Source organism: Chiloscyllium punctatum, chromosome 40 (genome assembly GCF_047496795.1).
Source record: "Chiloscyllium punctatum isolate Juve2018m chromosome 40, sChiPun1.3, whole genome shotgun sequence".
NCBI classification, from domain to species: domain Eukaryota; kingdom Metazoa; phylum Chordata; class Chondrichthyes; order Orectolobiformes; family Hemiscylliidae; genus Chiloscyllium; species Chiloscyllium punctatum.
Genome location: NC_092778.1, coordinates 9,828,798 through 9,844,646, shown reverse-complemented (window position 1 = coordinate 9,844,646; position 15,849 = coordinate 9,828,798).

Below are 15,849 nucleotides of genomic sequence, written 5' to 3'. Positions count from 1 at the left end.
TGGGCATTGCTAGCTGGACCAGCATTTGTTGTCATCCCTTGTTGTCATTGAGAAAGAGATTGTGAACTGCCTTCTTGAACTGCTGCAGTGCATTTGGGGCAGGTAAACCCACAAAACCATTCTGGAGTGAATTCAAGGATTTTGACCCAGTGACACTGAGGGAATGTGATAGTTTACAAGTCAGAATGGCGAAGGGAATTTGCAGGTGGTAGTATTCCCATGTTTCTGCTATCCTTGTCCTTCTAGATGGTCGTGGTCATGGGTTTGGAAAGTATTGTCTAAGGAGTCTTGGTAAACTTCTGCAGTACATCTAGTAGATACTACACACTGTTGATACTGAGTATTGGTCGTGGAGGGAATGAATTTTAATGGATGTGGTGAGTTATTTGCTGCAGGAGTTTTAGTCTCTGACCTGCTCTTGTAGCTACTGTATTTATATAGCTCGTCCAATTCAGTTTCTGATCAATGGTAACCCCTCAGGATATTGATAGTGTGGGATTCAGTGTTGGTAATGCTATTGTATGGCACTAATATTACTTGCCATTTGTCACACTAAGCAGGGATATTGTTCAGGTCTTGCTACATTTGGACATGGACTGCCTCGGTATCTGAGGAGACATGACTGAGGAGTCAGGAAACATCCTCAGTTCTGACCTAAAAATCAAAAGGAGGACACTGATGAAGCAGCTGAAGATGTTTGGGTGAGGATAACTTCAGCCATCTTCCTTTGTGTTATATTTTAACTCACCTCTGGAGTTCAGATTAGATTCTCTACAGTATGGAAACAGGCCCTTCGGCCCAACAAGTCCACACTGACCCTCCGAAGAATAGCCCACCCAGACCCATTCCCCTAGCCTATATTTACCCTGACTAATGCACCTATCACTATGGGGAATCTTAGCATGGCCAATTCACCTAAACTGCACACCTTTGGATTGTGGGAGGAAACCAGAGCACCCGGAGGAAACCCACGCAGACACGGGGACAATGTGCAAACTCCACACAGATAGTCAGCCGAGGTGGGAATTGAACCTGGGTCCCTGGCACTGTGAGGCAGCAGTGCTAACCACTGAGCCACCATGCCACAATGGCTGAATTCAAGTTAGTTGGCCTAAGAAGTGTGACTGTCTGCTGAAATACAGCATCCAGGTAATTGCCCGTCCCATAAGTGTCACAATGTCTGAAGCTCCAATCTTTTGTCTGTATTAGAATTAAAGCTGTGACGAGGTCATGAGCTGCGTGGGCATGGTAGATTCCAAACTGAGCATCACTTAACAGGTTATTGCTCAGCAAGTGCTGCTTGGCAGCTCTGTTGCTGACACCTTCCATCCCTTTACTAATGAACGAGAGTAAACTGACAGGGTGATAATTTGCCAGGGCTGTATTTACCCTACTTTTTGTCTACAGGTGATACCTTGGTGATTTTGCACATTGTTAAATAAATACCAGTGTTGTAACTGTACTGGAACACCTTGGCTCGGGGTGTGGAAAGTTTCCTTGTCCATGTTTGACCTAATGTTATGAAATTTCATAGGATCCAGGGTCAATGTTGAGGACTCCTAGAACAACACCCAAACACACAACTCTGTGCCTGCCATCTCCGTTGGGTCTGTCTGGCTGGTGGGATAGGATGTGACTCAGTGATGGGAATGGCGCTGTCTGGGACATTGTGTGACATATATGATTCCGTAAGTACTGCTTCTGTGAGTCAACTGTCCCAACTTTGGCACTAGCTCCCAGATGTTAGTAAGAGGACTTTACAGAGTGGACACAGCTGTTTGCTGTTTTTGTTTCCAGTGCCTTAGACAAGGCAGTCTGTCCAGTTTCATTCCTTTTTTGAGACTCTAATAGATGATACAATTGAATGGCTTGCTGGGCCATTTCAAAGGTCAGTTGAAGTATCTTCAGCTGGATAGCCTGAGTTCTGTTGCAGATGGTGATTCTTCTGGCATTTTCCCAAATGTCATTCCACGTTTCTATAGAGAATTCCAGTCCCAAGTCCTGATCCCATGTTTTAAGCAGATTGTCCATATCTCCTGATACTTCATCATGTAAAAAATGATAAATAATGCTGACGGAAGATACCCCCATTGGCCATAGTTCTCTTTTTGATTTATAAAGACTATCTAATAGCGTAGTCTTCTTCTGTATATAATCTCGAATTTGGAAGTATCGGAAGAGGTCTCCATTAGGTAATCCAAATTTCTGACGCAGCTGTTCAAAAGACATCAGGACCCCTTCTTTAAACAGATATCTTAAACAGGAGATACCCCTGGAACCCCAGAGTTTGAAAGTAGCATCTGTAAATCCCGGTTGAAACCCCCATGCTCCCACTATCGGAGCATAGGGGGATGTTTTATGTGAGTTGCCCTCATTTTGCCGCGTTATATTCCAAGCTTTAATTGTGTTTAGTATTATAGGGTTTTTACAGTGATCCATAATGATTTTCCTCTTGTCTGACAATAAAAGGTTAATAAGTGGCCATTTTACTTGAGAAGCCTCGATGTCCAGCCAGATTGATTGCAGGTCAGACAAGACTCAATTGGCTATGTAACTTAATAGGGAACTTAACTGATAGTTCCTAACATCTGGGAAGTCCAATCCTCCCCTTGCCTGTGGAAACTGTAGCTTCTTCAGCTTACTGAGGGGCCATCTATGATTCCAGATAAAGGAACCCAACCAGCCATATAATTTACATAGCGCCAGCCTTGGCAGCATCACCGGAAGCATTCTCATAGGGTATAGGAGACGGGGCGGGACATTCATTTTAATTAGTGCTATTCTACCCAGCCAGGAAATTGGAAGGTCTCCCCATCGCTGGAGGTCCTGCCTTATCCTTTCCAGTAAATGCACAAAGTTAGCCTTGTATAACTGACCAAATACTGGGGTAATAAAAATGCCTAAATATAAGAAATCCTCCAGGGACCACCAAAAGGGAAAGTGGGATCCGTGCACTAAGTGGGGTATTCTAGCAAGGTCACCCATTCGCATAGCCTCCAACTTTGAGAAATTAATTTTATAACCTGAGAATGCACTAAATGTATTAATAACTTGGATTAAGCAAGGCACGGGCATCAAAGGATTACTGAGGAATAGAAGAACATCATCTGCATAAAGGGTAATTTTATGTTTTCCTGTACCAATCCTCGGGACCGTTTTATTAGGGTCAGCCTGTTATAGCTTCTGCTAGTGGCTCAATTATTAGCGTAAATAACAATGGCGAGAGAGAACATCCCTTACGGCAGTCCCTACCCACACTGAAGCTATCCGAGCCTAATCCATTGGTAATCACAACTGCTTTGGGATCACTCTACAATGTTGAGACCCATTTGGTAAACACCTTTCCAATGCCAAACCTTTCCAATGTGTAAAACAAATATGACCATTCAACCCTATCAAATGCCTTTTCCACGTCTAATGGGACTACTACTCCTGGTATCCTTCCCTGATGGCAGGCTTGAATCATATTCAAAACCCTTCTCACATTATTGGATGGTCTACGGCCCTTAATAAACCCTGTCTGATCCTCCTTTATGATATGTGGCAATACCCTTTCTAGCCTCAATGCTAATGTTTTAGAGAGGATTTTAAAATCTACATTTAGCAAGGATATTGGTCTGTATGACACGCAGTCTTCTGGATCCTTTCCTTTTTTGAGGATAAGAGAGATATTCGCCTCTTTCAGTGAAGGCGGGAGACAGCCCTGACTATGTGAGTAGTTACTGGATTAGTGGTGCTGGAAGAGCACAGCAGTTCAGGCAGCATCCAACGAGCAGCGAAATCAACGTTTCGGGCAAAAGCCCTTCATCAGGAATAAAGGCAGTGAGCCTGAAGCGTGGAGAGATAAGCTAGAGGAGGGTGGGGGTGGGGAGAGAGTAGCATAGAGTACAATGGGTGAGTGGGGGAGGAGATGAAGGTGATAGGTCAAGGAGGAGAGGGTGGAGTGGATAGGTGGAAAAGAAGATAGGCAGGTTGGACAAGTCAAGGAGACAGTGCTGAGCTGGAAGTTTGAAACTAGGATGAGGTGGGGGAAGGGGAAATGAGGAAGCTGTTGAAGTCCACATTGATGCCCTGGGGTTGAAGTGCCCGCCTCGGAACACTTCAACCCCAGGGCATCAATGTGGACTTCAACAGCTTCCTCATTTCCCCTTCCCCCACCTCATCGTAGTTTCAAACTTCCAGCTCAGCACTGTCTCCTTGACTTGTCCAACCTGCCTATCTTCTTTTCCACCTATCCACTCCACCCTCTCCTCCTTGACCTATCACCTTCATCCCCTCCCCCACTCACCCATTGTACTCTATGCTACTCTCTCCCCACCCCCACCCTCCTCTAGCTTATCTCTCCACGCTTCAGGCTCACTGCCTTTATTCCTGATGAAGGGCTTTTGCCCGAAACGTTGATTTCGCTGCTCGTTGGATGCTGCCTGAACTGCTGTGCTCTTCCAGCACCACTAATCCAGTATTTGGTTTTCAGCATCTGCAGTCATTGTTTTTACCTATGTGAGTGGTTATATATGTCCATAAGTGGACCAGCCAATATTTCTGTAAATTCTTTATAGAATTCGGCTTGAAAACCATCTGGGCCAGGTGCCTTACCGCTCTGAAGTTGCCTGATTGTGTCAAATATTTCTTGGATTGTTAGGGAACATTCAGGACCGATACCTGTTCTGGAGTTAGGTCCGAAAAGGTCAGGTTTTTAAAAAATGACTGCATCCTCCTAGTCCTGTCTTCACAATCCTGTGATTTATAAAAATCAGAATAACATTTTCTAAAGATTGCGTTAATCATTTTGCGATCATGAGTCAAAATACCCGTACTTTCCTCGATAGAGGTAATAGTTTGAGGGGCCTTCTTTTTCTTTGCGAGAAATGCTAAGTATCTACCTGGTTTGTCACCATATTCATATAACCTTTGTTTTGCAAATAATATTTCCCTCTTAGCCGTTTGGGTAAGCGTGGTGTTTAGAGCTGTCCTAAGAGCCGTAATCCTTTGCAATTTGATAATAGAAGGTCTGTCAACATATGCTGTTTCAGCCGCTTTTAAGCAAGCTTTGAGCAGACGCTGTTGTTCTCCCTTTAATTTTTTCTGGGTCGCTGAGTATGAGATGATCAAACCTCGCGCGTAAGCTTTGATGGTCTCCCACATCATTGATGGGTTGCTAGCCGTACCTAAATTAATTTCTAAAAAAGTTTTAAATTCTTGAGAGAAGTACTTTACAAATTTACTATGTTTCATCAGAAAGGGTTCCTACGCCAATGCTGGGGGGATGTCCCATTGTTCCTCACCTTAGTTTGCATATATACAGCGGAGTGATCTGAAATTGCTATACGGCCTATTTTACAGGATGTAATGGAATTTTAAAAAATTGAGGGGGCAAAAAACATATCGATTCTGGTATGATATTTATGTGGATTGGAGTAAAAAGAAAAATCTCTGCCCTGTGGATGAAGACATTTCCATACATCTACTAATCCTAATTCTTTGTTCAGATCCACCAACTGTCTAGATCTGGGAGATACTCCTGCAGTACTCTTGGGAATCCTATCTATTTCCGGATCCATAATACAATTAAATTCTCCCCCTATAATTGTATGATGAGCACCGAGAGCCATCAATTTTGAGAAGGTTTCTGTTATAAATTTAAAAGGATGTGCCGGGGGGGAGCAATACAAATTTAAGACCCCATATTCCTCTCCATTGAAAAGGGCTTTAATCAGAATATATCATCCAGATTCGTCTTTTATCTGATTTAGGATTTTGAAAGGGAAATTCTTCCGAATAAGAATAACAACTCCCCTGCTTTTTGAGCTGAAAGAATAAAAAAAGGCCTGATCAAATCCATCCTGTTGTAATTTCAAGTTTCTTTATCCAATAAGTGTGTCTCCTGTAGGAGAGCTATATCAACCCTTTTTTTCTTGAAGTTTGATAATATTTTCTTCCTTTTGACTGGTGACTTACTCCCCTTGACATTCCACGTGCACCACTTAACTGACTGATTAACCATAATCGTCCGGGCAAGTCCAAGACTCCTCGGGAGGGGAAACCCCACCCAGAACATCCCGAGCATAGAGCATATAAAATTCACAAAAATAAAGGCTTTTTAATACACTCACATCAATATAATAAAAAACTATTTCTAAATAAAAAGAATTTTTAAAAAATGTATTTAATTGGAGATTTTCCCCCTTGTTCCCAGGGAGTATCACTTCCTTTCCAAAAGTCCATCATATCCTCTCCCAACCAGTGCACCACCCTTGACCCAGGCGCCCCTCGATAGGGTGAAGAAAATTCAAATATACTACAGAGCTAGAGTTAACAGTGAGCACCCTACGCCCCCCGCCCCCTCACCCACACCAACACCTGGATATATTTGGTAATGTTAATACCATGTATAAACATATATAACTATAAAATTCCAGCCTCAACAAGTAATAATTAAATATAATACAAAATAACAGGGGAAAACAACCCCACTCCTAAAGACAGAAATAAAATAGGATAAGGTAACCACCTCCCCCCACCAACATTAACTAGACCCCCCTCCGGCCTATATATATATATATATAAAAAGGGGAGAAAATCGCTAAGTAGAGAACAAATAAATAAACCCCTCTCCCCACCCCCCGAAGATAATATTAAACAGTAAGGTAAAAAAAGGGATCAATATAAAAAAAAGGATGTAAACTGGAGAGGGGGGAGAGCAAAACATCATCAATTAACTCTTACAATTTATCTAAGGGAGTCCAAAAATTCCTTGGCCTTTTCCGGCGATCCAAAGTTATACACAGACTCTTCATGGTTAAAGCGTAGCATCGCTGGGTAGCGCAAGGAGTACTAAGTATTTAAGTCCCTTAAACACTTCTTCACTTCATCAAACGCCTCCCTCTTCAGATCAGAGCTGGGGAAAAATCCTGGAATAACATAATCTTGGATCCTTTATAAATCATAGTTTGGGGATCTTTCCCAAGATTTCTGGAAGCTTCTAAGAGCATCTGCCTCTCCTTATAGCTCTGCAGCCAGAACAGGACCGGGCGGGGACGCTGGTTCGAGCCGGGCCCGCGTATTGCAACCTGGTAGGCCCATTCCACCCTTTCCTGATCTGATCCAGCCTCCAGATTTAAAAGCTGTGGAAGCCACTGTTTGAGAAATGTTATAAGCTGGCCTTCCTCTTCCCGTTCAGGAAGGCCCAGCAAACGAATATTTTTTCGACGACCTCGATTCTCGAGGCCGTGAATGTGATTCTCTAAGGTCCAGACTTGCTGTTCGAGAGTCCAGACCTGATCCACAGCTGATTCTGCTGTAGTCTCGGAGGTCGTGGCCTTTAGCTATGCCCCTCCGACTTGGTGCTCAATTTCCTTGATGTCTCGGTCGTGCTTTTGTAGCGCGGCTGAGAGTGAGTCCCATTGGCTCCGGGACTCTTTGATGAAGGTTTCGATCTTCACATCGAGTTTAGAGATTATTTCCACGAGTCTCGCCACCATAGGTAAGTCCCCCGGGGCGGGGGCTGCGGACGCCTCTGCTGCAGCTGGAGAGGGTGGGGGAGGGGTTCCTGCCCGCTGAGAACTGCGGCTCTCTTCCCTTTAGTCATTTTTACTGGAGATTGAATTGTTTAAATTCAGTACTGAGCAACGAATTACATTAAGTAAAAACTATTTTGAATGATTTGGTGAGTGTGGTGGGGGTGGGTGACCCACTTTGCCCAAGTCTTGGGAGGAGCACTGTAGACTCAGACTTGCTGGGTCGCTGCCATCTTGGATCCCCCAAAACACAGAATTTTAAGTGCATTTAGTTTCCTGGTTTGCTGTGTGTGAATGCTTCATTTGATTGGTTGTCTGATACTTTGGAGATCCCCTGACTTGATGCCAGATTTAATCTGCCACGACGAAAGGGGAAAACTTTGCTGTGCAATTTTCTTCAAGGTTAACATCCTTTAACCTATCCTTTAACTTATTCCATCCCCACAACCATATGAGATATCTGCATTCTTCCAATCCTGGTATCTTGAGCTTCCGTGATTTAATTGCTCCAATATTGTTATATCCTCAGCTGCTTTAGTCCTGATTGCTGCAATTTCCTCAGTAGACCTCTCCTTTACTTTACATCTCTTTCTTAAAACTTCTTAAAAACTACCTGTTTGACCAAGCTTTTGGTCTGTTACTTTAATATTTCCCATGTGGCTTGGTGTCTAGTTTTGTTTGCTAAGTTCTTGTGAAGCATCTTGGCATGCATTACAATGCTAATGTAGAAGTAAATGCAAATTGTTGTTCCGTGTAATGAAGAACTTTGTTCCTCATCATGGGTGTCATTTCAACTAGTAGCAAAGTGGCAGTGGAGGATCCCTTAGGTATTCTGCTCTTCTGATAATTACACTTTTCTCTCAACAGGACACCAGAGAATGTTAACAGGAATTGAGTTCAGATGGTGAAGTCTTGCGAAGTAAAAATTCAGACTTTATAAAGTTTTCAATATTTAAGTAGGCTCATTAATGTCTTTGTTGAGAGCAATGAATGTCTTTCACAGCTCCAAAATGGCCTCCACAGGACACACGCTTACTTATGGGATGGATCATTTCAGAAGCAGCATTATTGAGTACACTTCAGTGTGTGCAGTGAATATCCACCAGAATTAGACAATGCAGGCTGTCACAACACGGGGTAAACCCCTCTGTTAATTTATACCAGCTACACAGAAAAGATTCATCTTGTGCCGTCATCTGTTAAAAGTTGAGAGGCAAAGAATTATCCCAGAAGTCACTAAAGTAAAAATTAATAATATTATCCTTTAAGTCAAACAGAAAATATTAAAACCGAGAACTATTGACAACCTTTTCTCTTAAACCTATCCTTTACCTCCCATTCTACGATAATAGTCCGACAAAAAAACTCGATTGAGATACACAAAAACTTTCAACTTTCAAAACCAGTCAGCTGTCGAATCTTCTCTTTGAATCTTCCTCTGCAGATTCTCCTCTGTTGTCTTTTTGAGGTTCTGTTGTGTACATTTCTTATACACAGGTACCTTTCAGAGAGCTGGTCTGCTGGCAGTCTGTACTTGTTGGTGGCTTGGCAGTTCTCCCCCTAACTGTTCAAAATGTCTGGTTTTGTACCCCAAAACATCAGATTGTTTCATTGGTTTCAATACTAAATTCAAATTTGGTTGGATTTTAGTATCTTGGGGTATAGTTTAAACTGATTGGTTGAATTTGAATTTGTTTTTGTATCATGGCAACTCCACTACACTATTGGTTTCACAGTCAAATGTTACATTTTAACTTCTTTCTGTACGCCCTGTGCCTCTCGCAACTGTCTTAAAGGTACACTACACACTACACCATCATAACAAAACAGGATGTGAGTGATAGTTATTTGAAGCCTGTGCTACCATTGTGGAACACACTGTTTCAGCTCATGTCCACGTCTTCAGCAGTAGCAAGGAACCCCCTGAAGCTCAATTTATAAACGGCCATAGGGAGTGGTGTGACTGGTACTGAGGCTCTCTGCAAGGCTGACTTCAAGACTTCTACAAAAATGAGTCATCCCCACATGTATAAATGTACGAACTAGATCAGTAGTAGGCTATTCGGCCCCTCAGCCTTCTTTGCCATTCGGTAAAATCATAGCTGATCTGATTGTGTTTCAGATTCCTACTCAGTGATCTTTGATTTGCTTGTTAGTCTGGGATCTATCCACCTCAACTTTCAAAATCACTGTTCTCTGAGGAAGGGAATTCCATTGACTCACAATCCTTTGAGTGTAAGAAATTCTCCTTGTCTCTGTTTTAAATGGACGATCCTTCAATTTTAAGTGTGTACCCTTCTATTTTTAATCTCTCCCACAGGATTGGACATGGTATTTAACACTGCATTCATGAACAACCACCCCTGTGAGATCATTGAGCTTTCTTTTAAACACAACATCAAGGTCCTTGAGGATTGAATACCGAAATTGACCTGCTCCCATTGCTTTTTGAGCAAAGTCCCTCCTGTTTAGGGAGGACTGTTGATTCCTGAGGGTAAAATAAATACCTACTACTTTCCATCTCTTCACCAAGGCATCCAGTTCTGCATCAATAATCTTTGGAGCCTATTCTTTTCCTCATTGTTTTCCAGGTCGGGTTCGCTTTCAGGACTGACACCAACTGTAGGACCATAAGACATAGGAGTTGAAGTAAGGCCATTCAGCCCATCGAGTTCACTCTGCCATTTAATCATAGCTGATGGGCATTTCAACTCAATTTACCTGCAATCTCCCCATAGCTCTTAATTCTTTGTGATGCCTAATGCAAGTAAAGGTTAGCATTATACAATATCAGATAACCTTAACAAGTGTGAGTAAGTTATGATTTTGCCATGCCCTGGGGATATGTGTATCCAGTGACTGTATAGTAATTAGTCATGGCTGCACGTAGAGATGATTCGAATGACCAATTAGAATGAAGTTGATGTGAGATTGCTTTATATTGGACTTTGACCAATTGTGCGTTGTGATTCCTGTGCACATTGTTGGGGGATACCAAATTTATTCCCCTTCATTGTTAATCATTTCAAGAATTTAATTCTGAATTTAAGATGCTACAAAGCAGAGAATTTGCAATACAATAATCTTAAAAGACAAGTCAACGATTACCTGCCACGAGAATTGCTTTGTTGACATCTGTGAGAGAACTTTATAGATTGTGATGAAGCTAAGCACCAAGCTAATATTCAGGCATTAACTGCACAATTGTGAGATCAGGAAATGCTGCTAAAGCTCTTTCAAGCAGGTGTTTGACACATGCTTCATTACAGCTTGATGGATAAAATGATTTTTCCAATTAGATTTAGTGGAGCTGATTTGAGTAATGTCTTTTCATGAATGAGATAGCAATAAGGAATTTGGTAGTGAAATGGCACTTCATATTTCCAAAGAATTGATTTGTGAAACAACTAACAAGAGGTGAGTAAGAAATTAGACAGGTACAGTGTTGTAGTTTTTGTGAATTCTCTCCCACCATGGCATTTTAAAAATCTAATATAAATGCATATATGAGATAAAGAATATTACTTGGCAGCTTCAATATACAGTAATGCACTACGTTGCTAAATGAATAATTCTTTAAAAAGTGGTTGGCAGTGATGGATTGGTGTAATTTCAGATTCTTTCTGCTTGAATAAGATGAAAGTTGACTCTCTCCCAATCTTAATGAACCATGGAGAAGTAACCTGGTTAGATGTGTTTCTATTAGTCAATACAATACCTTGAAATAATTTTGTGGTCCCGATTCTAGTTTTGTGTGTCAAAGTACTGGAATCTATACCGTTTTGATTCAAGCTGATGTTGATATATCAGATCCCAGACAGAAACCTGGCTTGTTAGACTTTTATCTTATTTTTATTTAAAGGTCTCTTACTACTCACATTTATAAGAGTCAGCCATGTTACTAATTAGAAGTGAAATATTCTTACACACAGTCCAAGCATACACTTTTTAGTTATATTTCAACTGACCACACACCATTAAAAACCAGCCACCTCCTGGCTATCTCTCCTTTATATACATTTGAAAACACGTTTGCAAAACCAAATTGAACTGAGTTAAACAAAAATCGAACAGCCCATTAAGGCAATGGAGCTGAAAAGAAATCAAAGGGATCAAATCACATCGCTAATGGGGAAATAATGTACCTCAACCCCATCAGACACAATAAACTTCAAGTGTGACAGTGGACACCCATATACTCCCTCTTCAAGGACAAATACAGTACATTTAATACAAGTTTGCCTTATTACTTTTTACTCAAAGTGTTTAGTATTCAGTAACTTAGATACTAACAAGCCAGTATACCTTTTACACAAGTAATAAAATGTTTATTATCAAGAAAGAGACAACTAAAGAAAAAAGGTTGGAAAGATTTCACTACAAACATCAGAAAAGGATTCAAGCTCATGCTACCCCTTTCTCCCTATAGTATCCCAACAGGTACCTGAACCTCCGTGAAGAGTTATCACTATCTCCACATCATTAAGGCTTCTTGCTCAGGATGGAATACCTGCAATTAGTTTTCTCTCACAGAATTTCTGCACATTTACTGGATGCTTTTTCTGTCGTTTAGCTGGTACCTCTCCCTTAGACATCTAAACCAAATTGCAAATTTTGCTAATTATTATTTTAACTTCAGAGAGAACCCATGAGTTCCCTCAAATAATTTTACAGCAGTTTTATTTTTCAGGTTCTTACGAGGGAATTTTCATTACCTACTCTGTAACACACCCACAAATAGACTGACTGTTTTCTGGATTGTTCTTTCTGTCCATGTGTCGCTGTACCTTTGTCACTAGGCTGTTTTCCCTCTAACTCTTATAATGCACTGGACTGTAAAACCCCATCTCTACTTCAAAATTGCAAAACATTATTAAAATGCAGGCAAACAGAACAGACCTCCAGACTCCCCAGCAGCAAGTTCCCAACTAATGCAGCATCTAGTCCCATCCTTAACATAAAATGAACACAAAATATAAATGACATTTAAAGTTAACCATTGGTTCTCAGTATCCAGGATTAGAACTCAAAGCATTTTATGACCTGCTAGAGGCTGATAACTTTTAAAAAGATAATGGAACTTCCAGTGCTGGACAAGAGTCACAGAAAATATCAAGTTTTAAGACTTTTATTGTGACAAACAAACTGAAAACAATATTAACTAAATATTATTTTTGTAAACAACTGAACTCAAAATTTTAGAACTATCTCTCCTATCTACCTATCGACCAATCTGGGCAAATCTTCAAGTCTCGTTTAAATACTCAAAAATGTGGGGTTTTCAATTTGTGTTTGAATACTATAGAATCGGTATTTTCTCTGTTTTAAGTGCGGCACTGGATTCTCTGCTCCTTTCCAGCACTTGAGTAGAAGTCAACTGTCTCCACCCAAGAGCTGTGTGACACCTTCAGATTGGGTGGAGCAGAATGCAATATGAAGATTAACTCCTTCAGAATCATTACCTCGTATAATACTGAAGTCTAAACCAAAGGTACTTGCTTAAGACAGAATAAAATTTAAAAAGAAAAAGGTATTTTGTTTGACTGTATGTTCCACCTCCTTGTATCTTTCTCATCTTTTCTTTATCTATCTTTCTCAGAATCTTGCAGTCCTATTTGTCTCTGAGATTTTCAGGGGTGCCATAGAAAACCTCCGTAACCTGGGACTCCTCTCATCTCAAAACCCAACTGTCTATAATGACATAAATCACACGAGTCTTGTTTCCAGATAGAACTGGCAAGTAGCTATTCTCTAGAAACCAACTTCACTCTAGCTAACCATTTTGTAACCTGACGTCCCTAACAGTTCACACCAATGATCATCACAGATGCTCTTGCCATTATCCACAGGTATGGATATAGAACACAGAACACTACAGCACAGGAACAGGCCCTTCTGCCCACTAAGCCTGTACTGACCATGATGCCATTCTAAACTACTCCCATCTGTCAGCACATAGTCCATATTCCTCTATTCTCTGCTGGTCCATGTGTCTGTCTAAATGTTTGTTAAACTTTGCTAATGTATCTGCTTCAACCACCTCTCCTTGGCAGCATGGTTCAGGCACATACCACCTGTGTAAAAACAGTTTCCTCACCTATCTCCTTTAAACTTTTCTCCTTCTCATCTTAAACCTATACCCCCAGTATTTGACATTTCCGCTCTGGGACAGTCTGTAACCTATCCACCCTAACTATGCCTCTCATAATTTTATATCGTTCTATCAGGTCACCCCTCACCATCTCCAAACCCTCCATACTCTTCCTATAGTGTGGCAACCAGAACTGCACAGAGTATTCCAACTGCTGTCTAACTAAAGTCTTATACAGCTGCAACATGATTTGTCAACTGTTATACTCAATGTCCTGATGGATGAAGGCAAACATGCCGTACGCCTTCTTTACCAGTTTACCTGCTTGTGCTGCTACTTTCAGAGAGCTGTGGATGTGGACCTCAAGATCCTTCTGTATATCCTAAAGGTCCTGCCGTTTACTCTGTATTTTCCTCTTGCATTTAAACTCCCAAAACAGATGACCTCATACTTGTCTGGATTAAATTCCATGCACCATTTCTCTGTCCAACTTTCCAACTGATCTATTCTTGTTGTATCCCTTGATGACTTCCCTCACTATTTTGCACTTACTTCCCAATAATAGAACATAAGAACATGAGAAGTAGGAGCAGGAGAAGATCAATAAGATCATGGTTCCAGCTCCACTTACCCACGCTCTCGCTGTAACCTTTAATTCCTTTATTGGTCAAAACAAAATCTATCTTAGCTTTAAAAACATTTTCTGAAGTAGCATCAACTACTTCACTGGGCAGGGAATTCCATAGATTAACAACCCTCTGGGTGAAGAAGTTCCTTCCCAATACAGTCCTAAACCTGCTCCCTCTAACCTTGAGGCCATGCCCTCTTATCCTAGTTTCACCTGCCAGTGGAAACATTCTCTCTACTTCTATCTTATCTATCCCCTTCATAATTTTATATATTTCTATAACATCTCCCCTCATTCTTCTAAATTCCAATGACTATAATCCCAGTCTACTCAGTCTTTCCTCATAAACTAAACCCTCTCAACTCCGGAATCAACCTAGTGAACCTCCTCAGCACCCCCTCTAGTGCCAGTCCATCCTTTCTCAAGTAGGGAGACCAAAGTACTCTAGGCATGGCCTCTCCAGCACCCTATACAGCTGCAACATAACCTCTTTGCTTTTAACCTTAGTCCCTTTAGCTATGAAGGACAAAGAGGGCAGCATGGTGGCTCAGTGATTAGCACTGCTGTCTCACAGCACCAGGGACTTGGGTTCAATTCCAGCCTCAAGCGACTGTCTGTGTGGAGTTTGCACATTCTCCCCGTGTCTGCGTGGGTTTCCTCCGGGTGTTCTAGTTTCCTCCCACAGTCCAAAGATGTACAGGTCAGGTGAATTGCCCATGCTAAATTGCCCAGTGTTCAGGGATGTGTAGGTTATGTACGTTGGTAAATATAAAGTAGGGGAATGGGTCTGGGTGGGTTACTCTCCAGAGAGTCAGTGTGGACTTGTTAGGCAGAAGGGGCTGTTTCCACACTGTAGGGATTCTAAAAAAAACATTTCCCTTCCTAATTCCTGTTGTACCTGCAGACTACTTTCTGTGATTCATGCACAAGGACACCCAGGGCTTTCTGCACAGCAGCATGCTGCAACTTTTTACCATTCAAGTAATAGTCCTTTTTACTGTCACTCTTACTAAAATGGATGACTTCACATTTATTGACATTGTGTTCCATCTGTCAGACCTTCGCCCACTCACTTAAAGCATCTGTGACTCTCTGCAAAGTTTCACAGTTCTCTGCACACTTTGTTCTGCCACTCATCTTAATGTTATCTGCAAACTTTGACAAACTACACGTGGCCCCCAACTTCAAATCATCTACATAAATTGTGAATAATTGCAGACCCAACACTGATCCCTGAGGCACACCACTAGTCACTGATTGCTAACCAGAATAGCACTTATTTATCCCCACTCTTTACTTCCTGTTAGTCAACCATTCCACTATCCACACTAATACTTTACCCTTAACACCATGCATCTTTATCTTATGCAGCAGCCTCTTGTGCGGCACCTTGTCGAACGTCTTTTGGAAATCTAGGCACACCACATCCACTGGGTCCCCGTTGTTCACCGTGTTCATAATGTCTTCATAGAATTCCAAAAGATTAGTTAACCATGACCTGCCCTTCATGAACCCATGCTGCGTCTGCCCAATGGGACAATTTCTATCTAGATACCTGGCTATTTCTTCCTTCATAATGGACTCAAGCATCTTCCCCATTACAGAAGTTAAGG